At 37.3% G+C, this 26,121-nt stretch overlaps 1 protein-coding gene across 2 annotated transcripts in view; it reads right to left on the bottom strand.

The window, feature by feature from the left end:
- Positions 1–26,121, bottom strand: part of LOC139954328 (metabotropic glutamate receptor 3-like) — a 91,007-nt gene that overhangs the window by 26,728 nt on the left and 38,158 nt on the right. For both annotated transcript variants that reach the window (XM_071954080.1, XM_071954081.1), the window contains exon 2: positions 20,820–20,886. The gene's annotated coding sequence lies outside the window, so the exon portion shown is untranslated. The remainder of the gene's footprint in view (positions 1–20,819; positions 20,887–26,121) is intronic.

The raw sequence follows: 26,121 nt of genomic DNA, 5'->3' as shown, positions 1-26,121 counted from the left end.
AAATCAAATTCGTGGAAAATTTCTTCTTTCTCAAAAACTACGTCACTTCAGAGGGAGCCGTTTCTCACAATGTTTTATACTACCAACCTCTCCCCATTAGTCATTACCAAGTGATGCATTATGCTGATAATTATTTTGAGTAATTACACACTGCCTTTAAAAGTAACATGCTAACGCAAGCACGCATTTAATAATCTTCGAGTATGTAAATTTTACAAGTTCCGAACACGGCTACTGTCTCTCGTGAGTTGTTGTAGCAAATTGTTTTTAATCCCTTTGCAGCAGTTGTGTAGTTACCGCTAACGCTGGATTCCGATTGAAGAGCTCCCTTAATGATTGGAAGAAAACGATTACTTCGAATTCAGGTTTGATTGGAAGGGGTTTCTGGTAGATGAGATGTAAAATCAAGACCTGCAGCATCTATGTATGTAGTGACGAGACACACAATTTGAAGAAACCAGGAGTTATGCTAATAATCATTTTGAGTACTTAAAAATAGTGTACACTGCCTATAGAGCAATTTTTTATGAAGGGGCCCACTCTATCCTGATAAATATTGGAGACTAATCCCAGTGTTGTGGGGCAATGGTAAAAAGTTAGAAAACATGAAAAATGTGATGTTTTGACTGATTTTAGTGAGTGGGCAAACTTTAATCCTCATCCCTGCACAAACAACACATTGCCAGTGGGGGTATTGCTCATTCCCTTTAAACGGGGAGAAATAATGTATCCAACTTCTTCATAATTTTGTTTTTCTTTTCTGAAAGCACTTTGCATGTGTAGTGGCTTGCGGCGGCAATATGGCACATGAGCAATTTACATAAGGCCTCTGGAGAATCTGGTTCAAAACCAATATTGTGTTGTGGCTATACTTAGACTGCTCTGCGTCTTGTCTTGATGCACGTAATAACTAATGGCTTCATTGGGGATTAGAAACAATGCGTGAGAAATATATACAGAACCTACACGTCTTTGATTGATGTACATTTATTGTGATGATTCCATACAAGTCATAATATTTGACGGTATTTACTAGTGTTTATTTTTGGCGTGTCATGGCCGACAGGTTAAAAGCACCGGGCGCAAGCTCTGGTGTTTCTGAACAGCTGAGCGTGATTTCGAGTCCCAGTCGGACAAACGACACTTAACCATAATGAATCGTCCTTCGGATGGGACGTAAAACAGTTGGTCCCGTGTTTTGTTTAACGCACGTAAAAGTTTGTCCCGGTATTCTTATTTGATTGACAGCATAATACGCCACAGCACCTTGTACAACCATGACACGGTGCTGTTTGGAAAGGAGTAGGTCTGAAAATTCAAACATAGTCATATATCTTTGGATATTGAATGTTGAAGTGCCCTGGGCGTCACTGAGTGACGGATATGAATGCTATATGAAGCCATTCTTACGCAGCACCCGTGTCGGTGCTCAATGTGGTAAAGCAACCCGTCTTTTATCGTTTACGCTCTATGAATCAATATAAGGTGCGGCGTATGCGGACAATATTTCAAGGGGACATTGAACACTACCGAAAATGTTGTCTTTTCACACGAGGTACAATTTTGGAAAAAAATACAACCTTGCTACATTTTAGCACGAGACCCTTGCTAATTTGCTATCGTGTGAAGGGGGCTTTTGAGTGAACAACGTTTCTATTACTTGATAAAGTCAATGACTCTATATGCACTTACATTGTCCTTCCTCGAAGGCCTTGATGCATTACGTTAGCGATGCGAGAGAAAATTAAACATGGGTTGCTCTTGAAGAATTGATTTTAGAAATTTAAGTGTTCTACAGGTGATTATGTTGTGATCGACCCCGCTCATTAATTCATGGACGACTCTCGCATGTCTGAGAACAAGTGCAGACACTTCTGTTCTTCATGTTCTCCCTATTGGTGTGCACTTTACTAACCCTCGTGTGATTTGTAATTGTCGAAAATTGCGAACAGTGAACCAGTAGCTACCGTGATCGTGTATAAATTAATGGATATAAAATCAAACTAAGACCTTTACCTCCACTGTGAAGAGTACGCTGTTAACCAAAGACCTCTTTTATTGGCCGCCATCTTTGATGGATCGTGCACGCGTGAAAGGCTATCATTGGCTGAGGCCATGCACAGCGCGTACACATGTGCACTTATCCATTGTTTGCCATCAAAGATGGTGGTCTGTGACGTCATGTGCAATCCATTTATTCATGTAAAGAGACGAAGTATCTCGACGGAAGGTATTTTCTTGCAATCGTGAACTCTTGAAGTACACTAAACTTGACAAATTTGGCTTGAACTTCTAGGTTGGATTTTGTATTTCTTTGTATTAAGGTAAAAATGGGGGTGTCACGTTTTAAACCACGAGTGATAAACTGGGTCAATTGATGGTGTCTAGATTAGCGAGTTCTTGGTTCTTTAAAATTCAGACTGTTCTTTGGGTGCGTACTTTGCCATTACCTGCACCATTCAACTCGGGCAAACCTCTTCCTAAAATACCGCAATTTACTTGAAAGTGTGTTTGAATGTGTTCATGTTACCAAAACCTTTATCAAATTTACTAAACTTACCACAACACACCATTATTGTGTCTTGATATTATTGATAATAAAGTGGCAGCAGACTAGTTGCTCTGATTTGGAATTCACGTCACCATCAATCATACTTTTTTTAATTTTTTTTTATTATAAATATACTATAAGCGATGTTTTCTTGGGCTTTCTTTTCAAATTGTTTTCTGAACTTTTAGCGAGAAAAATCAACATTTTTATGTTTCACAAAAGTCCCAAGTTTTCACTGAAAAGACCTTGTGGCTGTTGGTGTGTGTTCACACATTAGTTTGCCGAAACCTCGGTTTACCACGTATAGCTTGTTTGTAACGTGTAAAGGGAAAGCAAACTAAAGGAACGACACTAGTTGTGCAAACGACCGATTGGTGACCGGGTCTAAATGAGTCATTAAATTGAGTTTGAACACTCTGTTCGCAACTCCTTATTGCAAAACATACTCAAAATAATTGTTAGCATTCTTTAATTGGTAACGAGTAACGGAGAGCTGTTGATATTATAAAACATTGTGAGCAACGGCTGCCTCGGAAGAAATGTATTTTTTTTCCAAGAGGTTATTTCTAACCCAAATACTAAAATACTTCAGGAAGACTTCTGTTATAAACACAAACTTGTACAACATACAGGGGTGATTTTTCTTTCATTACTTTTTGGCAATTTCGATGACCAAACGAGCCAAATGTAAGGATACATTTAGTGAGAATGCTGGTCTTTGACAATAACTACCAATCGTGTCCAGAGTGCCTTCAAAACGTGAACACCGTGTGCCGTTAAATATCACCACGTCTTAACGCCACACACGCGTTAAGAATATCGACCATTTCTCCCATTTTTTTAATTACATTTTACCGGATAGCTTATTGACTGGCACGTTTGAAGCACAATTTGCCTCAAATCCTTTCAATTTTCTGTATTACGCAGCACGGCGAGGAAAAGAATTAAATTCTAAGATACAGAATGCACAGGTGACAAATTACACACGTGCTTTTAAAAGTTTATAAAAACTGCAATATGAATATGCTTCGGTGATTCCTTTGTCAATTTTTTTGGAACTGCTCTCTTTAAATTCGTGAGCCCAGAATTCCATGAACAAAATATTATATCAAATATGGCATCACCTGGGGCGAAAAATTGTATTCTGTATTAGATTTCCGAGACCATATTTTTTAGTTCAAAGTTTCAGTTTCAGGCGAGCAGTAACGTCCCCGGCGCCTTGTTTGACGATTTCACGTCTGAGTGCACGAAGTTGATTTTCTGGCGGGGTTTTTCTCCCTATTGTTTATGCGTCTAAGGCCTGACATGTACCACTGGGATTTAGAACACGTTCTCTTTACGTTCCCGGGCTACAAAAGGTGATAAAATATAAACAAAATGTAAATATTAAAGAAACAGGGTGCCCAGGCGAGAGTGACTTAAAGCATAGGAAACACCGCCAGGCCTGCGTATTTTATTTGAATATTGTTTTGCATACAATGGTAAAAAAAAAACGAATTTCAATTCGTTGGTTAATTTTTTGGTCGGTGTAGAAACGACGTGGCTACTGTTGTAACCTTCACAGTATATCAACAAATTTGACCACTCAATAGGCCTACATTTTCCCCTTATATAACCGTTGTGTAAACAAGATCTCTTATTTATAAGGCGTAAAGTGAAATAATTCAAGGACTAGGGTGAATTTTTCTTCCGGTAGGGTGCCCGAGACGAGGTTCGATCGACCGTTATACCATTGCAATAGAGAAGGATACCCGAACACTCCATTACGCATCCAGTGTCCGTGCATCCAATAGGGTTTGCATTAATGCAAAGCACTCGAATAATGATCTTCGTAGAACGGATGACGCACCCGTCACTTGATGGACGTAAAGGCAGAGCACCATAGCGCCACTAGCACTTAATGCTTGATCGGGTGACTCTAATCCCCCGGGATCATGCGACGAATCCCCCTGAAATCCATGGGTTTTCCTTAAACAACATCAAACTAAGTGTCACACTCGGAATCAAATATAATTTGGTTACAAGCACTTAATGTTCCGGCCGCTGGAATTCGGGTAGTAGCCATTTAGGGCAAATCCCATAAATCCCATATTGTGAATGTGGCTACGTGCTCATGGACTCAACTACAAATCGAAATGGGCCTGTGTAATGCATTCCAGGGCACTAGCTCAGGGTACGCCTGGTCATCTGACTTTCATAGCAGTGTCTATTTGCGGGAATTTAAGTCGTCTGATACTTGATTCCTAAAAGGGAGTCTGATAATCAAGTCTGATGAATTTAAAACACCTTCTGAAAGTGTGTGCTCTTATATTATATGTAGGTCTATTTGAACAGGGCTCGTGGGGGAGTGTTTAAAGTTCCAGTGGATGAAATCGTGTTGACTGATTGTCACCGATGCAGCCAAGCTTAAAATTAGACCCACGATAGTCACTCAACACGCATGAAACCAGAAATACATACTTAAATATGAAACTGTCTTCTCTGAAACTTGAAACCCACAGTTTACACACGGACTGTTTACCGCAAGACATGACGCTTTCCAAAGAGGGTAGCACGGCCTTTGTGATAAAGCATAGACATTGAGCACACATACAGATCGAAAACATATTGACGCTTTCGTCTTCGGTGACGTGACACCAGGGGAGGGTGAAGCCGCTAAAAGGGTAAAACATAGACGTGAACTACCCGCACCGATCCCGGAACTTTGGTATCGACAGTTTATAAAGTACATAATGCATTATAACCACAGTGCAATGACTTCTTGCCGTCCATAATACGGCCCCACCGGAACAATGTTTGAAATAGATGTCAACGCGTGTAGTTAATAGGCTAGAGCGAGCTATTCGCGATCAAATAACAGGTGTCTAGTTTCACTGCAGCCGTAAACCTTAAAATAAATATCAGCTTGATGTTGTAATAAATTTAACAATGTTTTGTAACAGGCCCTATGTGCGCCTGAAGTGTGTTTAAGAAACGTGTGGATTTCAACAAACATTTTGTTAGCAGTTCAGTGTCCACGGACTGTGTCTAAAGGCGAAGTCTACATTTTGGGTTTTTTGATCCATTCGATTGTTTTAATCAATGTAGATATATACAAGGTCAATAAAACTAACCTGTGGAAATATCCTTTCAAAGGGGTTAGCATTTTTGAGATACTGCCGAAAATATGGAGCGGTTATGTCCACCTAGGACGAATACTCTGCTATGGGATACTTTTGGGACGCTTGGTGGCAGCAGACTTACCAGGTAAAATCCATTGTTCTCTGGAATGTGCGCATGCTCAGAACTACGTAAACAATTGCAATTTACCTTGTAAGTTTGCTGCCACCTAGCGTTCTAAATTCTCCCATTGGAGTACACACTCAACGAGTTGTTTCTCAGATTGAAATGTTTTTGAATCACTCTCTTAAAGCCGCACCCATCTTTTCATAAAATGGTATACTTTATGAACAGCCGCAGTGATTCTTACAAGTTGTATACCAAAGGTTACTGAGGCACTGAACATCTTCGGTAGATGTCAAAGATTAATAATATTCTCACTGGTGTAGCCAAGCATAATGCATAAAAAAGCGATTCTGTGAAAAAAAAAAAACTCAATTGATCATCAAAGTTGCAAGAGGGAAAAACACTTGTTATGTGCCTTTAGATGCCTAATAAAACCAAGAGGCTTCAGGACTGAGGTCTTTTAATATTCGAGTGTCTTGCAAATTTCACTAATGACCGTGATAGTCCTGATCGGACGGTAATTTAGTCGTTTAGGCTTAATTGACATTGCAGTAATTTAGAAATAACACAGACCTCATTTGTTCTTGAATATTTGAGTTAGAGTCCTTCGTATCCCCGCTATCTGTATCAACAACGTTTTGCTTGTTTTCAACTAAAGCAAAGACATAATAATTGTAAATGATTTTTAACATAATGAAAGAACGATGTAAAAAATATACACTGTATGAAAAGTATGATTGAGTGGGAAGCACGACCATTTTAATCAACGACTAAATGCTCACGCATGAGCACATAATTGATTGATTGATTGATTGACATGGGCAATTAGAACCACTTACAGCTGATTGAAAACAGGTTTTTATCGAGGCTAAATACATACATTTAGAAACAGCTTAATGTAATTTTGAAACCGCAAAACATGGTCAAAGCTTTGTTGGTTAAGCAACAATATTTACCGCAATGCGTTTAGTTTTAATTGACGTACTTGTCGACCGGAATTTATTGACATAAACAATATAATAATTGTCTGCAACAGTGTCAAAAGAATGATGCTACATCAAGAGTATGAGCCGTTATAAATGTTAATTTTTCAAAAATTTATTTCAGCCACTTGAGATGTTTCAAACGCAGGATGTACATGTATATTGAAATGGGCTTTTAAAGCAAACATATCAGCATACAAGAACGAGCAACCGCATGACGTCATCAGACTGCGTTATCACTGAGTGTAGATCGGTCTTGTGGTGGATACTTGTTTAAATTACGCCCTAAATACCACAGATAATTTAAATGTTTAAGACAGACTAAAGACGTTTTACAGGACATTAAATATATTTATTTAAATTTATAGATATACACAATCAGTGGGTGCACTTCATGATATTTGTGTATATTATTTGTCATTCTTATTACTATTTTACTTAAATTTTCCAAAAACTGATACAAAAATAACAAGCTATGTTTGAAGCTTTTCATGGATTGTGTAGTAATATGCTCTTAGCAGACTGACTCAAGTCTAATGTTTATTTCCCGTCATGCATAACATTTTAACATGGCTGCTCACATGTAAGAGTAACTAACCATCATTTTTAACAAATGTCAACCTTCTTATAGTGTGGAAGTGTGGGTCATCATCGAAAGTTTAGGGTGCGTTCGTTTAGCTTCCCTTGGTCGACCCCGGTGTGTGGCGGTTTTTTTTCCAGGATGAACCAGTGCAGATAATTACCCACGTTCGTCCTGCGAAAAAAAAGCGACACACATCGGGGTCGACCATGGGGAGCTAAACGAACGCACCCCCTGTTTTTTGGCTACGACAGAACAGTGACCTCAGAGAATAGTGACCTCAGAGTAGAGAATAGTGACCTCAGAGAATAGTGACCTCAACGTTTCGAACAATTCTCATGAGAACTTCGACATGTTCAAACCACACTGGCTAATTTTATCATAGCCAACAATTCCCTCAAAGAAGTTGTAAACATGGTTGTAGGCTACCCCTAATTTTGAAAACTAATTTACCATCATAAAGGTTATGTATTCACCGCAATGGAAAAGTCTTGTCGAAAAATTTTCAATGCACAATCATACCATTATGACACCCTAATATGTTCTTATTGACTGCTTTTTACAGCGCAAACAACTTTGAAGAAAATGTAATCAGAGATAAACCGATGCACCTTATCGAAGACCGTTATTAACTATTTGTATATATGGTTTGTTTAATCCTTGGTTTCAACTTACCAATGGTCATACTCGGGTTTCATTCGTGAAAAATCGCTCCAATTGTCAAGAGAAAATGACCCCGTCTTAGTTTACGTAAGGATGTGATAAAGCGAATCTCTAAAATATAGATTGGACTGTTTTCGATGCGTCAAGATGCCATTACTTATCCTTGCTTTGTAGACGAAGAGTCTATGCAAGAAGTTAGCCGACTTAATAGCAGACATGGTCATCCTTTGGTCAGAGAATTATAAACACGGGTGGTGTTTGTCGGACTCTGTACACGTTTCTTAAAGGCACTGGACACTATTGGTGATTACTCAAAATAATTATTAGCATAAAACCTGACTTGGTTACGAGTAATGGGGAGAGGTTGATTGTATACAACATTGTGAGAAACGGCTCCCTCTGAAGTGCCATAGTTTTCGAGAAAGAAGTAATTTTCCACAAGTTTGATTTCGAGACCTCAAGTTTAGAATTTGAGGTCTCGAAATCAAGCATTAGAAACCACACAACTTCGTGTGACAAGGGTGTTTTTTCTTTCATTATTATCTCGCAACTTTGACGACCGATTGAGCTCAAATTTTCACAGGTTTGTTATTTTATGCGTATGTTGAGATACAGCAACTGTGAAGGCTAGTCTTTGACAATTACCAATAGTGTCCACTGGCTTTAAAGGCACCGGACACTCTTGGTATTACTATTAACAAAATTTAAAAAAAGTAGTTTACAAACTAAATTGGTGACGAGCAAAGGAGAGAAGTTGATAGTACTGATGTATTTCCTCCCACTTAAGTTTTTATTGCTATTCATTTTCAGAGTCATTACTATAAACATAAATTATTCTTTTTTTTAAAGAAGTTCTTTGAAACTGGCCTTGTTGGACAGGATTGGTTTACAGTGTAACAACCAGTTAGTTATTATAGCATATTCAAAACGGTATGTTACTCTCACTTTGTATGAGTAATACACAAAGGATTTGGATTTTGGGAAGCTTTAATGTGTGTATCTGAGAAGGCTAGAGACATCTTAAAGACGTCCACTGGCAGAAATTATACTATAATAACACATATTTGCGAGACATTCCCGAAGAAATTGCTTCGTGTATCTCTTCCAAAACAAATAAAATGTGATGCACTTTGAAACAATCTGGTTCTATGGCTGTCATAGGATTTAGAATAATATTATAAGTAAAAAGGCCATAATCCACGCCAATCCAGCTGCAGCAACATTATAATAGATTTGTATTGACACCACGTTCCAAATGACTAATATAGATTGATAAAGATATTACACTGGGCCCTGAAAACCACCGGTTTACTGCGTTAAAACCTGCAGGGGCTTTAAAGACAGTGGACACTATTGGTAATTGTCAAAGACCAGTCTTCTCACTTGGTGTATCTCAACATATGCATAAAATAACAAACCTGTGAACATTTTGAGCTCAATTGCTAGTCGAAGTTGTGAGATAATAATGAAAGAAAAAACACCCTTGTCACACGAAGTTGTGTGCTTTTAGATGGTTGATTTCGAGACCTCTATTCTAAATCCGAGGTCTCGAAATCAAATTCGTGGAAAATTACTTCTTTCTCGAAAACTGCGCGTTACTTCAGAGGGAGCCGTTTCTCACAATGTTTTATACTATCAACCTCTCCCCACTACTCGTCACCAAGTAAGGTTTGATGTTAATAACTATTTTGAGTAATTACCAATAGTGTCCACTGCCTTTAAACAGTATACGACGGGACGTTACTCCCCTTTTTGTACTGAAGTGCAAATACACATTACGGATGTAAAATTCTGGGAAATACAAAGCTTAAATGTGTGTATCTAAGAAGAAAGTGGAGACATCTTCCAGACGTCCGAGAGCAGAAATTATACTCTAATAACACATATTAGACAGATGTATTATTTTTTGGTGAGACATTCCCAAGAAACTGCCTTATGTATCCTCTAAAACAAATAAGATGCGATACACTTTGAAGCAATCTGTCTCTATGGCTTTCTTCTAATAACAGGGTAAGGTAGATTATGTCTTCTTTAAAGGATTCGGGTACTTTTTCAAAATGTCCACAGATTTACATTAAACTTACAGGGTTTGAAGATAATGATAGAGGAAAGCTTCCCTTTAAATATTACTAACTAAGGTTGTGTAGTTTTTGAGAAATGAGTAAAACAAGTCGCAAAATAATTTTGGTCTCATTTTGTAAAATCCCCTTAACCAGTTATGATATTAGACCAAAACCATAGCATAACTGGTTAATACGTTTTTACATGCTAAAACTGAGACGAAAATTATTACTTTTACTCATTTCTCAAAAACTACAGCACCTCACTAAGTAAAATTTCAAGGGAAGCTTTCTACTATCAAAATTGTCAAACTGTGTAAGTTTAATGTAAATCTGTGGACATTGTGTTTTTTGTTAGGAAAAAGTACATAATACACTTTACCAAAACAACAACTTTAATCTCTGCCAATGCAGCTGCATCTACATTGCACTAGATTTATATTGACACCAAGTTCCATACGATTAACAGATCCATCTATACGATTTTTTTGTTATAAAAATATTATATTTAAAATACAACCACCTGCCTTTCTTTAAAATGACATGTGACATTGTTGTCCAGGAAAGCTCAAACCCAAGACAAAAATGCGATGTGACATTTATTTAAAATGAACTGTGAACAATTGGATAATGCTGACAATTATTTTGTCTATGTTAAAACTATAGACTCTGTTTTATATAGTTAACGCAATCAAAGGGAGAATGCTACAGGGCAACGCAATATATAGGATTTATTTGCCGTACAGAAAATGTGATGCATTTTTAAGTGTGTTCACTTGTCACTGTTAACGATTCATTATAAAACTGTCACAATTTAAAGTCTATGGTCTTAGAAAAAATATCAATGTTCTCATGTATATGTTTTTGCCATATATCTCTGCAGATTGTTTGGCTTTGTTAGATTGTAAAAGGTTCCTGTTTTAAAGGGATGGTACACGTTTGGTAATTCCTCAAAACAAATATTAACTTAAAATTTTACTCGGTTAGGAGCATTGGAGAGCTGTTGATAGTATAAAACATCGAGGGAAATGACTCCATCTGAAGTAACGTAGTTTTTGAGAAAGAGGTGATTTCTCCCTTAAATAATAAAAGACTTCTAGCTAGAAGTCTTTTATTTTTATCTGAAAGCAAACAAATTCGTCCAACAAGGGTGTTTTTTCTGTCGTCATTTCCTCGCAACTTCGATGACCAATTGAGCCCAAATTTTCACAGGCTTGTTATTTTATGGCTATGATTGGATACACCAAGTGAGAAGACTGTTCTTACAAATTAGATTTATACATTTGATTTATACATAGGCCTACTTTGTGTAAAAAAATAATAATAATACAAATGGTACAGTGCTCCAGTGACACAATTCCCTCAAACAATAACATATATTGGGAACAATTGTGTCCACACAATGAAAACGTAGATTGAATTACCAAATGTCACATCGCTTTTATTAAGTTGAAGTACTGTATTTTTCTCGTCTCGACCCTTGGTCAACGAGTATGATTTGATTAATGAATAAACTTGTTATATATTACGTGATAGCAGTTTCGCGATGGCCGTGTTATCCACATACAAGCTTGGGGTCTAGCGCGGCTCTATGGCAAAACCCTCTAACTCGCAAAAAAAAATTTGAGAAAAGCAAGTAACAGAGATAAGCTGATTTTTGTATAAACGGGATGAAAATTTATAACAAGAATGAAAATTTAGTGTGAAAAGAGGCAAGATGTAGGACCATTTTATACTCGCATCCATAAAACGCACTTATACAAACTAAATTTCTCAGAAACTAAATTTTTTAAATGTTCGAGTTTGGCTAGATGGGCCGACAAGTTATGACGGGAAGCCTGCTCCGACATACGGACGGTCTTTGGCTCGAAATCTCAGCGCGTAGATTTTCTTGTTGATCATTAGACTATATAGTTCGTACATGTAGAGGCCAATACTGTAGGTCATTTATTGTTATAGTGTGTGGTAAAATTAAACTTCTATTTCGGATGAAAAAGAAATAAACAGAATATATTTGCAAGTAATTATCTTCCCCAGATAAAAATAAACCTTAATTGTTTGATTACTTTGGCTAGGAGAAATGTTGACAATGAAAACAAATATAAAGAAAATCCTTCATATTGTTTGTATACGATTCTGGGTTAACCCTTTTGCTGTTTTCTACACTCTGAAGAGATGAGATGAGTATACTTATTACCTAAAATGGTTAACTTGTTTTCAATCTATATATTACCCGAAAGCTGGGTAATTGGTATATTAAAGGAGAATACCAAATTAGTGCGTTGTTCACTTTCCTCCAAGTAAGAATAACAGGCATGTACTAAGGCTGGATTCCAAACTAGTATTCCACACTTTTTAGGGTTCTTACAGACGGCTGTTTCATTTACGGCAATAAAAGCTTCAATTTAGAAACCCGTCAATGTATTTATCATTTAATCAAGCAATGCTCAATACTTTGTTGTAAATCTGCCGAAGTCAGTGAGCGATAACCATCAATGTGGGTTAAAAGGATGATGTACTTCCAGAGGGCGGGCCTTTATATGACAGACTGTATATAAAGCGTCATTTCAGAGATGTGGGTATGAAGTTAAACGTGGAGGCGTTTCCGAAATAACTTCATAAAGATATCACCTATGATAACCTATTTGTTCCGTGTCCAACGAGAAGGGCAGAATATGAACGGCTTATGACATTTCCACGTGTTATTATATGACTTTTGTTAGATTTAGTCGTTGATATCTCTCTTTTTCGACAGCGGGCTGGGTTGTTACACTCCAATAAATGCCAGGTCAGAACTGACCCGGATCCAGGTCACGTAAGGCATGACCCTTTAACGGGTCAGTATGTCTCATTTCTGGGTCAGTATGACTTGGATACTGTGTAACACGGAAATAGGTAAAACTAATGCAGAATCCGAGTCGAAATCCCATGTTTGAACAGTTTGTGGGTCAGCCTGACCAGGGAATGGGTCAGGCTCCCTTGAACACCGACTCAGGATCAATTCTGACCCGACTGTATAAATGCTTACCATTGTGATACGACAGAGTTTATTCATCGTTACGATATAGTTTGACTTATAATGAAAACCCGGTCCTTGTGTAGGTGCTGTCTTTTTTCTTTCATTTTTCATCGTTACAACATGTGATTAACGACTATCCACGCTCAAGAACAAAAATCCAAGCAAGGCATTATAGTAAAACTGTTTTGTTTTGTGCAACAACAACAAAATCATTTTCAATTTGACAGTTTACCGATAATGAAATGCATATAAGTACCAATCCGCCAGAGAAGTACCGTCTAAAATTAATATCAAAGTCAAGAACACATAATATTGAAGGCTACGCGTTTGCTAATGACAGACAGTCCATGGGAGAAACGTTCCTAATTTCCGTAACAAAACAGCGGCCATTATTAAATGTTTCATTAAACGGGCCCATTATAATATTATGACATTTTCAGAGGTCTATTGATCGTTGGGTTTATTGAAAGCGATAATGATGTAGACATTGTCTGACACTCGATCAACAAACAATGTTGTAATTACAATTATTTTGAGCAAGTGCTCTTCGGAAAAAAATCTGAACAATAAATAATAGTTGTTGCCAATTAATAGGGTTTAAGCACTGTAGTTTTAACATCAATTTTACGTTATTGCGCTTCTTTAATTCACAAAGGGTCTTTTCGTTGACACAAATTACCATGGTGAAGTTCGGTGCAATTTTATGGTAGCGATGAGGTCTACGGATGTCCGTGAGTGCCATCTAAGAAATCGAGTTACGATCTAAACCAGTAAGTCGAATTTGCGAATTGAATAAACAAGTGGTAACTATGTGATGTGGCACTTCGAGGGCTACGTATAATATTGTTCAGTTCGTCAAACGTAATGTGCATTATGTATGAGCGGTTATATTTCGTAAAATATAATAATATAATATATAATAAGTAACCACATTATTACTTACATGAAATGTGTAACCACATTATTACTTCCATGAGTTTGTTTTCTCCAGCAATAATACAACAATTGAAATTATTATATAAAAAAAATGATGTGAATATATTTATTTCTCCGGGAATTTTTTCTAAAAATATATTTATTTCATGACACAAAATCATTATAATTTGACTTGTTTTTCTCGCTTTTTTTTGATACACGCGAGACTAGCTCATATGAAATAACCTTGACACGGTTCTAGTCATTCTTGATTCAAGGTCTCCATCAAATGGAGACTTTCCCCCTTCAAAATTATATCAGTTTTGTAAATTTGCATAATGGCACTAACCAAGGAAACAAAACTCAGTGAAGGATAGAGACAAGTGGACAGAAATAACAACTATTTTTTGATCTATTAATAGCTATTGTTGGCTGCCAGTGGCGTGTGAACAATACATTGATTAAAGGGCAGTGTATGCGGTTATTTATTTTAATATCAGCATAAACCGTTATTAACCACAGTGGATTTAAATTGATTATTAATAGAGGAATTATTAATACTCTGTTAGTTTTCGAGCGATTGTTTTCCTTATGAAATCATGACACCCAAGGCCACTCGTGATCCCGTTGCAAACAGTGGTGTATACATATGTGCATATTTGTATATCGTATACCATTTAACTCCTAACATAAATAATGTAACTCTGATTACCACTTCCAGAATAGTAGGCCAATAATATGTAATAGCAGAATAGTAGCATTGGTGTAGCTAGAGGGGCGGAGCTATAGTCTGCACCTCTACCCCCTCCCCGATCAATTGCCACCCCCCCCCGGATAGAACATGAATAATAAATGTTTGTACAAAAATAACATTTTTAAATGACAGCCGCAAGACCCCACCCTATTCTCCAACATTGAACAACACTGTGTGGACGTGTATACGTCCACATAGTGTTTTTGGTACCTGTGAACCTCTTCTGTTATCATGTCCACATTTCATATGCAGCGTTACAAAACGCGCTCATATGCCCACCTACGTTTGTTTGGCACAGCAGAGTTAAGTTACAAGCTTAAAGTACTGTGGAAATTATAAAAAATGTGTCTGGTTCCCAGCTTTGCTTGAGCAAGTTATAAGTATTATACATAAAAACAGATTCATCTAAAATGTTTGGATAAACAGCTTTACAAGTTGGTGGCTAGTGGCTCGTCTGCGGGATTTATTTGTCTACTCCTGTCTCCCTGGGTGTGTTTTTGTATAGGCCTAAATACAATATTTGATTGTCAATGCTTAGAATATGCACGTCAAGGAACTCCAAAAGAGATTGCTCAGATAATTCTAGCGTGGTTACATTGGGGAATTGTGACACAGAGTTTCCCCCGTATGCTTCCGGTCATCAGAACCAGGAGAAAAAAAATACATCATTTTCGGAAGAGTAAATTCATTTCCATCCAGTTAAGATGTCAATAAAAACGCACAATTCAACCACCATGTGACAATTTGTTATCTAATTAAGTTGTCAGGTTTGAGGGAGAACAGCAAAAAGCTGGCCTAGTGTCATGGATGGTGTATGTGCGTGTAATGTTAGCGGCAATCAAAAAACAATCCCATGGTAATTGGAGGTCTTGAGTGAGCAGTGAGCATTTCGGGCGATTCTGTGAGTGGTTGTTACTTGTATTAGTTTTGCGACATTTAGTTAATGGCCTGAAGTTTCGACCCTAGCAGAGTCTTTCTTAGAGCACCTTGTTTTGTTTTGTTTTAAATAATTGAGAATTATTCTGTGAGTGGTTTGTTACTTGTATGAGTATTATAACAATTGAGAACTGCGAATGAAACAAATTGCTATAGTACAAAAACCTTCACCATGTCTACTTTTTGTAGGACAAAAAACACAATGTGCGCAGATTTACATTAAACTCACACAGTTTGAAGATAATGATGGTAGAATATTACTTGCTGAGGTGCTGTAGTTTTTGAGAAACGAGTAAAACAATGTCATGAAAATAATTTGATCATGAGACCAAACATCATTTTAGCATGTAAAAACGTATTTTCATGACATTGTTTTACCCATTTCTAAAGCACCTCAGCAACTAAAAGTTTAAGGTACGCTTTCTACTATCATTATCTTCGAACGGTGTAAGTTTGATGTAAAATTGTGGTCATGGTGTTTTGTGTAAGAAAGAGTACCCAAATCTTTTAAGTTGCACTTATTATTTTTTTGCAAACGCTGCGAAGCCTGATTGTCCGTGAAGGTTGTAGATAGTGTTGATATTAAGTGGTATCTTCGTACGATCTAAACCTTTGTTGTGTTTTGTCTTGTTTTTGCTTTTGTTTGTGTTCTTCTTTTTGTCACCAGGGCCCAATTTCACGACTCTGCTTACCTCTCAAGTATGTGCTTACAGCCCATTGGCCTACACCTATGTGTTAAGCGCATAATTCCTCAGTGAGCAGAATCATGAGTTGTGGCCCATCCCTTTTGTGTATTAGAACCGACTGACTGAACAGGCGACAACCTTGAACTTATCTTCTTTCATTATACATGCTGCATTGTTTTCCCCATGTCTATTAAGGTTCGACTAAAGATAAATTAGCGGCTTATTCGACGGCATAGTATACTAAAGAGACAGTTTCAGAAGGTCTGGCACTAAGCTTTCACAAAGTAAATAAGCTTGCAGTATGCTGCAACGCTTCAATCCCCTAATTAAAAAAAAGTGTGTTGTTAGTAATAATACTATACTGATATCATTAAGTTGTTATTATGGTGATTGTTTTGTTAAGGAAATGAACCATGCCTTTATTATTCTTTGCTATTGGCAACATATGCGCTGATCCCAAGCAGATGTTTTACTTCAAAGTCAGTTTTGTTCAAAGGGCAAAGTCACTAGACAGTTATGTATTTATTGTCAGATACTTAACATCAGTGTTTGGTCATAAAATGAACTTGTTTCCGGAACACCTGACTTTGTTAAAAATGTTTTCTTATTTTTTTTCTAACGGTGGGTGTGGGGAGGGGGGGGGGGGGTCTTCCTAATATTTGTATTTATTATGTTATTATGACGTACTAATGGTGAACCCTAATGCAGAGACCGTAATGGATGCTCAAACGGCAATACTGCTAGACAGTTATGTATTTATTGTCAGACACTTAAAGGCATTCTCAACATATGCATAAAATAACAAATCTGTGAAATTTTTGACTCAATATTGTTCATCGAAGTTATAATAATGAAAGAAAAACTACCCCTGTTGCACGAATTTGTGTGCTTTCAAATGCCTGTAAAAGAGCTGTAGCCTGATGTTTTGTGTAAGTTTGAGCAAGAAATTACTTCTTTCTCAGAAACTGTGTTACTTATAAAGGGGGCCCTGTCGCACAATGCTTTATACTATCAACAGCTCTCCATTGCAAAGTAAGTTCTGATGGTAACAAATTATTATTTTGAGTATCAATAGTGTCTAGTGCCTTTAAGAAGGGGGGGTTCCTACTTCTTATTCCCACTCAGTTTGACACAATACTTTTATAGTGAACCCTAACGCAGGGTTCATCTTGTGCATGAAGGGCTGATCACACCGTGGATCCAGGGCAGGTGTAGACCCAGAGACAGGCAGAGTGTCCTTAGCCCTGGAACGGATCCTTCAGGGTGTGGGGGGGGGGGGGGGGTGGGGGTGGGGGTTGATGGACTGTTTCCTACGTCATTGGTTGTTCTCATTGAGAAACTAAGCCCGTAATGATGTACTATAGAGCGCTACAAAGGCAGAGCGAAGGGACTTGCCAAAAGATGTATAATATTACAATTTACAAACCATAATGTCAGTCAATGCAAAGGCCAGTTGATGTTTCATCTTAGTTCATTATACTGTGTTCAACGAATATGCTCATGGTGTGACTTATTAAGCTAGGCAGTTATTTCAAGCAATTCTTGTTGTGTGGTTTACATGGAATTATGATAATTTTATGTACGCAAACTTACACACAGCTGAATAACATCTGAGTAATTTCATTTCAAATTTGAAACCGATGAGTTGATGAGCGATGAGCATTAGTATTTTTATGTTTGATATCTTTACATTGATATCTGCTAAGTATTTTGTACCTTATTACTGTCTGTAAAATACGCTTAATTCGGCAAAATGTGGATGCTATATGACGTTTTATTACTGTTATTATTAACAAACCTTTTCAATTTTCAAACTCAATATCAATTTAAATCTGCTCCACTTTCAGGTATGCTACCGACTTCCCTCAAAAAATAAAATAATCTCCTAATTTTTTTATTTTTGGGGGGAAATTGCGAGCTGGCAGCGTTTTCGGCTTATATTCGATGAGTGTTATGGAAGGTCATGCCTAACAGCCAACTTGATCCATTATGTCCAACAGACCTTGTCTGACATAATGGTCCATTTCGAGAGTAATGGCGCATAACAGACACGTCTAAAATATTGTACATGTATTCGGTCTGGGCACGCATAGATCTATGTTAGAAACTGTTTCAATCCACTGTGTATCAAGTAATGGAAACGTTGCACTGTCCATGAGAGTGTGTCCCCGTCAAAGCACACAAATTCCTCGATTTAATTTACACTTTTAATGATAGATTTGTTGTCAGCAAATCGGAGTGGTTTGTCTTGTATTTTAAACCTTTAATTCCCAAACGTGGAAAGAGCCTCTTTATTGACGGCAAATTTGCCAGGCTGGCTTCCCGTCCGCACTTGAATTCACATCAGCAAGCTCTCTTCTCAACCACGCTGCGATTTCCCAGACAGGTATTCTTTTTTCCCAAACAGAAATTGCTTCAATTTGCGCCTACTACCAGTATAAATTGCTTGCAGCCTATCGACCGCGGGCCTTTAAAGAGCTATTAATTCTTTTATTGCACGGTTTGGTCGCTCGAGCTGCCATTGCAACCGGGTGAGTGGGTTAAATGCTGGAGATACAAAACCCACACATCAAGAATAAAAAACCTGGCCAGGGGCAATGTTATAGTCAAGCACAGGCAGTTAGGCTCAACCTTGATGAAGCTCATGGCTCTGAAAACAAATGGTACCACCTTATAAGTGGATTTAATGCTATCAAGTAGTTAGGGTTGGACACAGTTATTTTATACAGGTTTGGGGCTGTTAGGAGCAGAGCGTAATGTAGTGTAGGAAGTGGATGCTATCTCAGGTCACCAATCAAAGACGTGTTGTTTTTCGTTCCCTCGAAATTTTGTTATGTTTCCTCGAGAATGTTATTTGGAGAGAGATACAAAACAGAGCCCTCTTTACGGGCTCCGTGAAGATGTCTAGCCAGGTATAAACAAACTTAACAAAGGGGAGGTGAATTTGTTTAAGACGCTTTTTTAAATAATTATCTACAAAATTGTTTTAGAATTGTTTACTATTAAATCACGATTGGTTTATCTATCCTCTGCACAACGCATCCGACCTGGACAATACTGTTCACAAGAACCCATTCAAAGCTCTACAGAGCCCGTAAAGATATAAGGTGTTGTGTGTGGGTCCCCTCGAAACATTGTTTCGTTGCCTCAAAATAACATTGCGAGGGGACGACACCATTCTTTCGAGAAAACGAACAAACAGACGGGCTTCGTAGAGATATCCGGATATGTCAACAAACAAAACTTAATAGAACAAAAACAAATCGCAGGTGAATCGGTGTGGGAGGTTTCTAAAATTATTATTTATATTATAGGGACAATGTGTTGTTTTTCGGCCCCTCGAAATTGTATTTCGTGTCCTCAAAATATTCTTGCGAGGGAACGACTTTGTATTATTATTATTATTATTTCGAGAAAACGTAAAAAAAAAAAACAGATGACAGGTCTCGTGGATTCGTTAAGATATCAGGACAGTAATAGCAGCAACTTAAAAAAAAACCACAAATCAAGGGCTAAATGTGTTTGGGAGGTTCCCAAAATTATTAGATGTTTTTGTTCTAGATTTTACTAAATATTCGATAGTCTTTCCCTTGCACAACGCATCTGGAAAAGACGTACACCAGAAAATAATCTCCGTTAATTTTCAGATAACAAACCCATGATCAAACTAACCAACTGAATTTTCACTAATTAAGAAACAAACTAAAAATAGAAACATAATTCACGTTCATGAAGGCTTATTTGTTCATTCCATTCAATAAACCCTGGGGAATTTGTTTGATGGACGCTAATGAACAATTGTTTGTATCTGGCCTCATCAGAAATACCATTCTTTGATTAATCATTAAAAGCATTTCTACACGCGTGTTCACCAGCCTTGAACTTAATGTGTGAACTTGCGAATAAAGCGGCAGAAAGCTCTATCTGGCTTTGAATATGAACATCATTATGTTAGTTATGATGTACTGTTATGTTTTGCATGGAGTAAGGAACTCCATGGTTTTTGTTTTTCGTGTTCTTTGGGAATCTGTATGCACAGAACATGGATAATACACTGTAAAAACAGTGTTTAGAATGTCAACACTTGTCTCAGCTTAAGTTTTGTACCGACTTGTACATTCTTAAAACATGTTTAGATTGTGTGTGTTTGATTGTACAAATAGTTTGAGCAGGTGTCACAATTTTGAAATTAAATGTTCACGCGTTAGTTTGATTGTAAACGCCTACATTAATATAGGACTTCAGTAATCGAGTGGCTCCAAGAAATAAAAATATATTTTTGCCTTTAAGCTAAGAACAAGGCAAGCATGTCAAATTCCTTGCGTAGGTGGGTTGTTTCTTTTCCTATGTCTCTAAACGGTAGCGTTGCAAAACAAATAACAAAGCAAGTGATGATGTCTGAAACTGCAGGTCATTTTGAATTAGAAAAAAATAAAGAAGCAATTACCTTCAATACCTTGGCCGTTTTCTTGTAATATGATATACCGTAGTGACGACTGTTGCATGTATGCGAACTAGAAAGAAGGAAAGAATAAGACTTTTGTTTAGTTTTCGTAAAGAGTAGTGCCAGAATGTTTACAATAAACAGAAGTAATTAAATGCTATGATTCTAGTGACAATAAGGGCTTTTGAAGGCATAGTATACCCTTGGGGTTTTGGAACTGCGTTTAGATGGTTGATTTCGAGACCTAAAGTTCTATCTAAGGTTTCGAAATAGAACTTGTGGAAAATTACTTCTTTCTCGAAAACTATGGCACTTCAGAGGGAGCCGTTTCTCACGATGTTTTATACCATCATCTTCTCCACACTACTCGTCATCAAGTCAGGTTTTATGCTAATAATTATTTTGAGTAATTACCAATAGTGTCCACTACATTTAATTAAATATAAACGTAGATATACACCAAAAACTAACCAGTGAAAAGTTTACTTCAAAAGGTGGTCACTTGTTTAAGATATCGCCTGAAATTTGGAGGTGCAGTAGCGCCCAGCACGCAAGAGGAATAATCCGTATATGGAATACCAAATAATGAGAACTATTCATGCAGAAACATCTCCCAGATTGAAATCATTTGTAATGTGTACTCCCTCTCTGTATTAAAACCACCTTCCTTTGAAGGGAACTGTGTAATGTATTGATGTTGGGACTTGCACAAGTCTATTGGTTGTTAAGTGACGTCACGTAACCCGCACTGGGCGCCGCCATGTTTAGCTCATGGTAACATGGCAGTAACACGGAATGTTGTTAAGCTCACATTAGTGCCTTGAAGTTCAGAATTACAAATACGATTGAGTGTTCTAAGTACTTATACATATTAGGAGTAGTCTACTACAAACTGCTTCTCAACATTCCACCAAGCAAGTCGTTTTGGTCATTTATTTTTGGAGAAGTTACCAAAAGGTACATGCTACACTCCCTTCAAGATAAATATGTACACTCTGAAACCTCCAGGTCTATCCGGGGTCCCCGTGGGCTTAATCAAATGTCTGGGTCAGGCTGAGCCAGTAATTGGTCAAAAGATGGAGCTAAGATTCTGAGTTCAGTTTGACCCATCTGGTTCATTTTGACTCCGGTCTCGGGTTTACATTGACCCAGAAATGAGTCAAGCTCCCCGGGGTTAAACTGATTCTAACCCGGGGGGTGTTTCAGTGTAGCCAGCCTATTTGCCAACGAAAGCCCTAAAGCAGTTTTCACTTAATGGGCCTGAAATGTTTCCCCCAACAATACACAATACACTAAGATCGTACATATTCACAGGGAAAAGGGTTAACTAGCTTGGAGTCCCCCATTTCTTATTTATTCATTCACTTATTTTACAATTCCCCCAAACACTACTAAAACGATGACATGTAGGCAAGGTTATTACCAGAATTGTCTGTTTTCATGTTTGTATATATATATATATCGATATTTGACCCCTTCTTCCCCTTAAGCCCAGCACAATTTAGTCCGAGGAGCACAGGTCTCGTAAAAGCTGACTTCATATTATTGTTTTCGTCCTATCCTACTTTAATCTTGCCGTCTCTAGGGTTCTACCTCTTCTTTACTTTTCATTTCCGTCTTTCATGGATAAATCAACATTCTCTTTTCTTGTTTGTGAACTGGGGCAACCTTCTCTCATACGTAAATATGCACAGACCTTGTTCTGTCATGTGTATAAAAAGAAACACTGAATTATCTTTCATTACTACTACGAAATAAATTGTTCCCTTCCTTCGGAGTAACGTTTGATTCTTCTGTTAATGCACGGTTGTGAACTGGGGCTGTATACATTCTCTCATACGTAAGTATGCAGACCTTTTTCGCCCATGTTTAGGACAAACACTGAAACATCTCTCAATACTACTACTTCGAAATAATTTGCCCCCTTCCCTTGTGAAGTAACGTTTGATTCTACTGCAATGCATGTTTGTGAACTGGGGTACCTATTCTCTCATATTATGCACATACCTTGTTCTCTGTCATGTGTATACAAAAAACACTGACATATCTTTCAATACTATTTTGGGTATTGAGTTTAAAGCAATCGCACAACATCGGTAAACAGTATTGTCAAAAGGCCCAGGTTCGTGTATCACAACTTATATATAAAATAACACACCTGTGAAAAAGAAGGGCTCGATCGGTCATCGGAGTCGGAAAAATGACGTGTCATGACATGTTTTTATATAAATCCGTTATTCTCGATATCGGGAATTTGTACCTGTTTTACTGTTTTCTCAAAAAGTAAAGCATTTCATGGAATAATAATTCAAGGGAAGTCTTTCACCATTACCTTCTGTAAACCCTGCAAGTTACTTGTAAATCTGTGAACTTTTAATTTTTGTTCCGTTCAGAAAGTGTCCAATGGCTTTAAGTTGAAACTCTATTTTGTGTGCGCATGACTAGGTGGTGATTGGAGTTTGTGGACAAAGATGGGGTCTTCAAAGTATTTGTTTTGAAGAAAGTTGCATCCAGATTCTAAGAAAAACACTTATTTCTGGAGTTTGATTTATTTGTTTAAAACGTAATCATGTTTTTTGTTTGTTCCCCCCCCCCCCACTTGACGCCATTGTGTTTTGTGTACGTATGAAATTGCAGTTAACGACTTTAGAGCACAGAGCCGACAATCTATTGACTGTGTCAGGTCAGATGAATGAACAGTGGGGGATACACAAATATTGGTAATATAAACATGCTATTTACACATATGATATAATTAATTGTTTGTTGTGAAATCAAGTAGACATGGAGGACGGTCGACACAGTTTGGATTTAAGGTCGAGTCTAGTCAGAACTGGTCATGAATAAGACTCTATCTAGCATACTTTAGTATAGGGTTTGCTAAGTTTAGGATCTTATTTGTGCTGGGCTTCTGTTTACACCAATCATTAGTGATTGCTCGAGTACATAGATAGTTCTTTGTTGGTTAAAACAATATAGCTAGCTCAGTGTTGCGATCCTTAGTTCAAACACGAACCATAACTAAAAAAGAGGCCTCGTTATAAATGATAAAAATAAACTGGGGTCGATTTCACAAAGAGTTAGGACTAGTCCTAACTTAGGACTAGTCCTAGGAGATATACAAATTGCATGGATAGTCCTAAGTTAGGACGAGTGACTGGTCCTAACTCGAGATAAGACTAGTCCTAACTCTTTGTGAAATCCACCCGGGGTTATTTAATTTCACACATTAAAAATAGTAGGGAAATCTTTCCAGGACCTAGCGGCGTTAAGTTTTGGTGTCAGTTTTGTGGATGTTTTTTGTTTTGTAGTAAGCTAGTAAGTTTACAGTTTATAAACTGTTTTTCTTTTGTATCCCTTTGGTATCAGTTTTGTGGATGTTTTTTGTTTTGTGGTAAGCTAGTAAGTTTACAGTTTATAAACTGTTTTTCTTTTGTATCCCTTTGGTATCAGTTTTGTGGATGTTTTTTGTTTTGTGGTAAGCTAGTAAGTTTACAGTTTATAAACTGTTTTTCTTTTGTATCCCTTTGGTATCAGTTTTGTGGATGTTTTTTGTTTTGTGGTAAGCTAGTAAGTTTACAGTTTATAAACTGTTTTTCTTTTGTATTTCCTTTATTTTGTTCATGTCCTACCTTGCAATCAGAAAATAAGGTGAAATTTCCTTTAAAAAGGTGGTATTTTGCAATTTCGCCGAAATTCTGGAGCATTCATGTCAATTGGAGTGCACAATCTAAGAAACGTTTTATTCAGAATTGCTTCCCAGATTTGCATGTTATTATTTAAAACCCCTCTCCTCTAAAACCAGAGATTTCTTTGAGGGCGATGTTTCGCAATATACATGATCAACAACTGCATCTTGCCCAGAAAGATGGTTGTTCATTAATTTTTGGAGTAACTACCAGACGAATACCCATACCCTCCCTTTAAAGGATTTGGGTACCTTTTCAAAATGAGATTTACATTAAACTTACACATTAAGCTTCTCTCCAAATATTACTTACTGAGGTTCTGTAGTTTTTGAGAAATGAGTAAAACAATGTCATGAAAATACGTTTGTAAATGCTTAAAATAATTTTCGTCTCATGAGACGAAAATTATTTTCATGACATTATTTTGCTAATTTCCCCCTAACTACAGCACCTCAGCACGTATTATTTTCAGGGAAGCTTTCTGCTATCATTATCTTCAAACTGTGTAAGTGTAGTGTAAATCTGTGGTCATTGTGTTATTTGTCCTAAAAAAATTACAAACACCCTTTAAAGCCATTTGACCCTTTTGGTACAGACAAAAAATAAAAGTTCACAGATTTACAAATAATTTACAGGGTTTACAGAAGGTAATGGTGAAAGACTTCTCTTGAAATATTAGTCCATGAAATGCTTTACTTTTTGAGAAAACAGTAAAACAATATAAATTCTCGTTAGCGAGAATTACGGATTTATTTTAAACACATGTCATGACACGGCGAAACGTGCGGAAACAAGAGTGGGTTTTCACGTTATTTTCTCCTGACTCCGATGACCGATTGAGCCTAAATTTTCACAGGTTTGTTGTTTTATATATAAGTTGTGATACACAAAGTGTGGGACTTGGACAATACTGTTTACCGAAAGTATATAATGGCTTTAAGTTAAACTCTCGTTGCATGTGTATACCGGTACAGTGTGTATACATGATAGCATACCTAAGAAGACACTGCACAATATTATAGATCCGTATGACCCAAATCAATATTTGATTTCCACTGATTTCAACCATGAACTCATTTGGGGGTTGGGGGGGGGGGGTGGTTGGAATGGTCGGCATGTGGAGGAAGAGACGATCTGGAAGCTTGTTCTCACAAAGAATTGCGAGAAATATGAAGAATAACCTCCCCACGTTTACAGTGCTAATGGACATGCAAAACTTACAATATTTTAGCAACCTTGAATTCCTACGTGGAGTATTTTTTTCTTGAATTAGCTCTGTTTTAGTCCCTTTCACACGCGTCGTCCCTCCCCCTCCCTTTCAAGACCATGACTAAACAAAATATTCGTCAATCTTTGGGGAAGTGGGTTAATAGGGTTATTCTTTTGTTGGTGTGCCCCCCCCCCCCCCCCCCACCCCCAAATCAAGATCAAGATGACAAAAAGATGCGCCAATATGAGGAAACTGGGTTAATAGAGTAATTTTGTTTCTTGTATGAGTTTGTATAGCTTTAGACCACTTAATACCATAATGTGAGCTGTGTTAAAGATTTCGAATTAACTCTCTTGAAAGATTGTGCTTGTTAGTGGTCGAAAACTACGTTTATTAAAGAGACCAG

Source organism: Asterias amurensis, chromosome 2, assembly GCF_032118995.1.
Source record: "Asterias amurensis chromosome 2, ASM3211899v1".
In the NCBI taxonomy this organism is placed as follows: domain Eukaryota; kingdom Metazoa; phylum Echinodermata; class Asteroidea; order Forcipulatida; family Asteriidae; genus Asterias; species Asterias amurensis.
This window is presented reverse-complemented; position numbering and strand designations above follow the sequence as displayed.